Genomic DNA, 6,726 nt, shown 5'->3' with positions numbered 1-6,726 from the left:
TTGCTCGTTAGTATGTGAATTACTTCTGCAGCCACTCCTGGTGTTTTGTTCCTCAAATAAGCTCGGACTTCCGGGCTCCTATTCCTCCTCCAACCGCAGCGCCACCTACGCCTTTCAGAACTCTCCTTGTCAGAGACGCCCACTTCTGTCAGCGGTTTGCAGCTCCTCCTGACTGACTGTTCTCTCTTCTGCAGTGCGGTGACGTTTTGTTTTATGTTGTGGAATTCACACCCTATTCAAATTCTTTCAGCCTTTACCTTTCCGTGTCATTTGTCCTTCCCCTGCGGTTGGAAACTCACTCCCGTTTGCGGCTCCTCCCAGGCACAGCGGCTGCTCACTGGGCATTTGATTCGAATTGGAATAGTTTAAAAAGAAACCAATGGGAAAGTCATTGAGAATCATAACTATGTCTTGAGCCTTTGAGGAAAACACAAAACAAAATAAACTTCCCCCCAATTATTGAAAAGCATTGATAACATTTTATAAAGAAAAAGAAAAATTCTAAAACAAACGTTAGGAACTTGACTTGCCCTTAAGCCTTCATGACATGTACTTTCTCTGTAAGTATGAAGGTATCTCTCTCCTCTAGAACGTAAAGAACTTAGAACCTCTTTCAGACTTCAATGCCATCTTCTCCATGGTGCTTGAAAGTACCACAGCTCCCTCTGCCTGGTCTCCATTTCGTTATTTGTCCCTCCATGTACATAACCTTCTAAGATTCTGCAAGCCTTTCTTTTCCATGTTTAATTTAATTTAATTTGTTTTGGGTTTCATATTTTTGTCTACCCCAGGGGGGTCCAATCTTTTGGCTTCCCTGGGCTGCTTGGAAGAAGAATTGTCTTGAACCTCACATAAAGTACATTAACACTAACAATAGGTGATGAGTTATTCTTTTTAAATCACCAAAAAAATCTCATAATGTTTTAAGAGAGTTTATAAATTTGGCTTGGGCCACATTTAAAGTCATCCTGGACTGCATGCGGTTTAGACAAGCTTGGTCTACCCTAAAGAATATACAGTAAATGAAGGCCCGCGCCTTTGGGCAGGCCCGGTCCCGCGGGGCGCCCGCGTGGGGGCCCGTGGGCACCCGGAGTTTTGGCTGCGGGCCTCGCGGCGACGTGCGCGGGCAAGGGAAGGCGGGTTCCGGGGCTCTGGCCGCGTGCGACTGGGGCGGCGGTGGGGCAAGGATTTCTTATTTTCTGTTTTTTGATTTTTTTTTTCTGCTCTATCCTGTCACAGGCGTTCACTAAATATTATGAAATGAATGAAAGAATGAACATCTTTCACTCATTTCTGCTTTATATTTCAAATCCATCTTATCAGTAATTATGGCTGAGTTATTTTTGTATAAAATTTTCCAAACAAATTTCCTATTTCTAAAACATTTTCGCTCTTACACTACTGAAACTATCTTCTGTATAGCTACTGTAAGCTGGATATGCCATTCTCAAAATATTTCTACACTAAAAGTACCTTTTTTTCTGATGTTTGTAAGACCAAGTTTGTTCTTTTTTCCAATGTTGCAGTAACACTCAGGTTGCCTTGAAATCAAATTAAAATTGCATTTTTTGTGCTTTAAGGCCCTCCTTTCTCTATGTTCCCTTTTATTATGGTCTGGTCTGTTTCTCAGAATTCTGGGCAGACCTCCTAGATGCTGCCTTATCCCTTGCCACCCACTTTTTTCTACTCATATCTACAGTTTCTACTATTTCACATACCTTCTGCCTTACTTTCTGATCAAACTTCATCTCAATTTCCAAAGAGCTACTTTACACTGAAAAATTTCATTTTAAAGTGAGCTGATTATATTTACTTCAGTCATTCCAGAAATTAACTATCCACGCCAGTCCGTCACTCAACATATATGCATTAAGAGCTTATTAGATACCAGGCACTAGTCTGGGTACTGCAATTACGAGAGAGAAAAGAAAAATAAAATCGTTGCCAAATTGAAATTATGATGACATTTCAGTTCTTTATTTTTGCCTTCTCATTGGGTACTTAAGATGCACCATATAAATACACTGTGTACCATGCATGTACTGTGATGGTTTAAAAAAAGAAGCTGGTTTTCAGCATGGCTTGAGGTCTTCGTTTCTATTAATTAGAGTCAGTGTGCACATTCTTCGTGCCTTCAACTGAATTTCAAGAAGTGTGTGTGTGTGTTTAATTTTACTTACACACCTATGCCTTCTGAACTATTTGTATATGAAGACAAGCTTTTAGACTACATTCTTGTTCACCTTTCCAGCTCCGTGTTTTCCATTTTACCATGTTCTAAAGCAGATTAGAACTATGGCTTGGGAGGAGAGTATATTGCTGGCCAGGCACGCTGATTCGTATCTCTATAAAGACAAATTAATTGAGCAAGTGAGAAGCTTTATAACAAGTTCCAGGTGCCACATTTCACATGGTCGCCCTTTTGGAATAAGACAAGGACATTTTCATAAATATCATGTCACTACCCATCAGGACACGCCCCCAAGATTGCAAACCTTATGGTCAACTCTGAACACTTCGAGACCTTGAATTAAAGTTTGAAATTTAAGGTGATAGCATTCTGAGCAAGGTACAACATTTGTAGACATTAGATTAAATTAGTAAAGTATCATCTGTCCCTCTGATGTTGTGGTGAGGCACCGCAACAACCTGGTCATAATGCTGCGAAGTCCTTCAGGCATTGTCTGTGTGTGTCTGTGTGCATGTGTGCACACTCATGAGCATGCACGCATGTGCAAAAAGATTCTTCTCAACCACCCTCATTGCTCATTTCTTGAGTCTGTCTTCTCCTACATGCTAAGTATATTTCTGAAAAGTACAGAATAGAAAATACATTACCTTAGTTGGACAATCCAGTGAAATATCTAGAAGCTCAGAGACAAAAGCTTCATGACCATGAAAGACATAAATGGCAACAGTCAGCTGAATCAACAGTCATAAAGTTGAGTTTTTCCCAGATGCAAGAGAAATTAGAGTTATGGAATTTGCATCAGATTTGTATAATTCTTGGCTGGTTTGGCCAATGTTTAATTTAATGGTTCATTCTATTTTAAAAAAGTAGTTCTAGACCTGGTGCGGTGACTCACGCCTGTAATTCCAGCCCTTTGGGAGGCCGAGGCAGGCAGATCACAAGGTCAGGAGATCGAGACCATCCTGGCCAACAAGGTGAAACCCTGTCTCTACTAAAAATACAAAAATTAGCCGGGCATGGTGGCACGCTCCTGTAATCCTAGCTACTCGGGAGGCTGAGGCAGGAGAATCCCTTGAACCTGGGAGTCGGAGGTTGCAGTGAGCCAAGATCACCACTGCACTCCAGCTTGGTGACAGAACAAGACTCAGTCTCAAAAAAACAAACAAACAAACAAAAAAACTAGTTCTAAAATTTGCTTCCTTTTGTTGAATTCATTCTCCAAAAGCCAAACATTGCAATCTAGTCATATAACCTTCAGTTTTTGGCAAAGACCATTACATTTTCTGCTCTTTTTTTCTGATGGTGTAGTGGGGGAGAAAACATACTATCTGAATTGCCATCATGTATTTTAAACTTTTTTTTTTTTTCCCTCAAGGAAAACATCTCAACTTTGAAACTCTCTGACATTATTTTGGCATAATTTCTTTGCTTCATCCTAAGTAGTTTTGCCACATTTACTGTTCTTATCACATGATAACTGAGGGGATACTGTCTCTCATTTTGAACATAAAAAAGAAAACAAAAGGAAAATCTGCCCATAGAACCTGGAATACTTGGGGTGTGACCTTAATCTTTTTGAGTGCAATTAAATTTAAAAGCTAATGATGCTTAAAATGTACGGCCCCATGTGGTGTGTTTTAAGTAGAGAAAATACTTTTTTTTTCTTAAAAATATTTGCCAATTCCCCCGTGTATGTATCTATTAGGTATGTGTATACATATACACACACGCACACACACACACACATTAAAATGCCACACAAAGATCAACAGTTTGAAAGTATTTTAGTGTTTTTGTTTGTTTGTTTGTTTGTTTGTTTGTTTTTTGCTGCCTCATAAAACCTCATTTCTACCAAGTCTAAAGGCTATGATGACAGCATGTATAGAATTTTTGGGCGCTTTCTTTTTCTAATTTATTACAGCCTCATTAACATTTCCATTCACACTCTGCATGTTAATGTAGGCTGGACACGGTGTTAATAACATTAACTTTGATTTACAACAGGTAAGTTTTGTACCGTGTAAGATGCTAAAATGCTGTCAGTCACATTTTCAGCACTGCTCAAACTGAAGAGTTCCTTTTAATTACAATTATTTTTGATGATTCTGCACATATCTCAGACAATCTAATCTTTGTTTATTGTACAAGTTGAATGAATATTGATCTCAGTCATAAGTTTCTGAGATTTTAAAAATCTTTATTGTTCAAATAATTTGATTTTGAATTTGTCCATTTTTAGGAGAGATTGAGAGCTCGCACATATTTCTTTTTTTAAAAAACTTTTAGGTTCAGGGGTACCTGTGCAGGATGTGTAGGTTTGTTACACAGGTGAATGGGTGTCATGGGCGTTTGTTGTATGGATTATTTAATCACCCAGGTATTAAGCCTAGTATCCATTATTTTTCCTGATCCTCTCCCTCCTCCCACTCTCCAGCCTCTGATAGGCTCCAGTGTGTGTTGTTACCCTATGTCGGACATATTTCCTGTCTTTTAACTTTCATTGTAATTTCTAACAACACCCCAAATTTTTGTATACTTCAACAAAATCTACTTATCGTGCCTTTTTAATCATAAATGTTCCCTAAGATATAAAATCTCTCAATAACTTGTTAGCAATCATTATGTCATAAAAAGTAGCAGTAACTTCGACATTAGAATGTTTCACATGCATTTCACTTTTTGTGTTTTCTGAAAATTTCCAGAGCTATTATTTAATTGGAAACTGCTTATATTATAAGAAATTCTTATCCACAACCGAATTTTTGTTGGAGAATGCACATGTATGGTAATAGCACACATAATCTTTATAATACTATAAACCAATCACTGAAAACCAGAAACATGAGATTCTTTTAAACCTTGGGATTCACCTTAAAGTTTTTATGTTGAAATTAAACTTTCCTTGACATAAGTTTTTATCAAATTTGATGTGTATTAACTACAGTTTCAATCATGCACAGGCTCCCAGGTTTTCAGATGCTACATTCTCTATATTTTCACATCAGGTGAATTAATTACGATGATGACAAAATACTCTATATTTCCATACTGCTTCTATTAGCATCACACTTTTACTTTCCTGGTCAATTATTAGAAATCCTTTTGTGAAAGTATAAGAACACTCACCTTTGTTTGAATTCTTGTGTAAAAGTATAAGAACACTGACTTATGTTTACTATTTTCAAGTAATAACCATAAGAAAAATAAACTCAAACAATCAAAGTTGAAATATTGATCATTTGGCGGTGAGTACAAAATTGTGTGCATCAAACAGCGGAAAACCTTGCAATCATCGATATGAACAGAAATGTGTGTGCAAGTGGTTGAATCTAAAATCAGTTAGGAAGAGATGTTGTAGTGTTATCATGAGCTCAATTGCACCCAAGTGCTCCTAATTTTCCTTTGCTTTCCATTTCAATTTTATTAAAATGTATATTTTATAGCATTGGAAGAAAAAATAGAACCATGACACATTTCAATATTTATTTGGAAAACTTTATGTTGTTTTTACCACTGAATTATGTTTCTAGCCTCTGCAAAGTTGGCAGATGTCCTGTGCCTGCTATGTTAGGCGTATGCCCATGGGAACACCATGCCCCTGCCATGTAAAATCCTGTGCAGTTCCCTCAAAATGATGTGTTCTGCATCTGGATCTTGGCTTTCTGCATTTATTACCCTAGATGTCAGGCACTGCCACCTCCAGATAGCTATCGTGGATGCCTCACTACCCAATCCTGGAGGACGACACATTCAGATGAGTGCAAGGGAGGAAATGAACTGCTTTCTTCCTAGCTCCATGCTCCTAGGAATATGCAAGTCTAGACTTTCACGGAACCAAGGGAGTAGGAATGCTTTGAACCATTTAGGATATGAAAACTTTTAAATTGTATTGGGTTGGACTAGGATTTAATATTTAAAAATGACCAGAGACTAACAGAATCAGAAAAAGAGGATTTGAGCATCTAAGGCAAGGATTGCTAATCATATAATTGTTACCTATTTGTAATCCAGTGAATTGAGAGTTCTCAAGGAGTCGGGTGCTTTTTGTGTACTTTATGAAAATAATTCTTGGTGCTGCACCTGATATGTATTTGGGGAAACCTTACAGCGCACCTTTTTTGTACTGTGGGGATAGGCTGAAGTGATTGACATTGTGCTGCAACTTGATGCTTTGGTCCTTGAAGCTTTTGGACATTCACAGTCAGAGGCAGTTGATGAGGCTTATGAGAGCCACCTCTATTTGCAAAACATTTTTGCTGTTGATGGGATTGGATGAGAAGGTGGAAATTTGTACCAGGTTCTGTAGTTAAATTTTAGAGAACATGGAACCAGGCCATGGGCTTAGATAATTCTCAGGTGTAGTTTCTTGGCATTGCTCAGGTGAAAAGGAATGAAATCCATTTATTTTGAAGTTTCCTTTAATATTTTTCTGAAGCTCTTATATGATGGGCTGTTATGAGTTGATCTAGTTGGTCCAAAATAAAAGGCGATTTTATAGTGTTCCTTTCGAAGACCCGACTAACTCCTCGCTGGAC

This window comes from Rhinopithecus bieti, unplaced genomic scaffold (genome assembly GCF_001698545.2).
Source record: "Rhinopithecus bieti isolate Rb0 unplaced genomic scaffold, ASM169854v2 scaffold_8783, whole genome shotgun sequence".
Classification (NCBI taxonomy): Eukaryota; Metazoa; Chordata; class Mammalia; order Primates; family Cercopithecidae; genus Rhinopithecus; species Rhinopithecus bieti.
The sequence above is the reverse complement of the archived record's forward strand: the minus strand, read 5'-3'. Positions refer to the sequence as shown.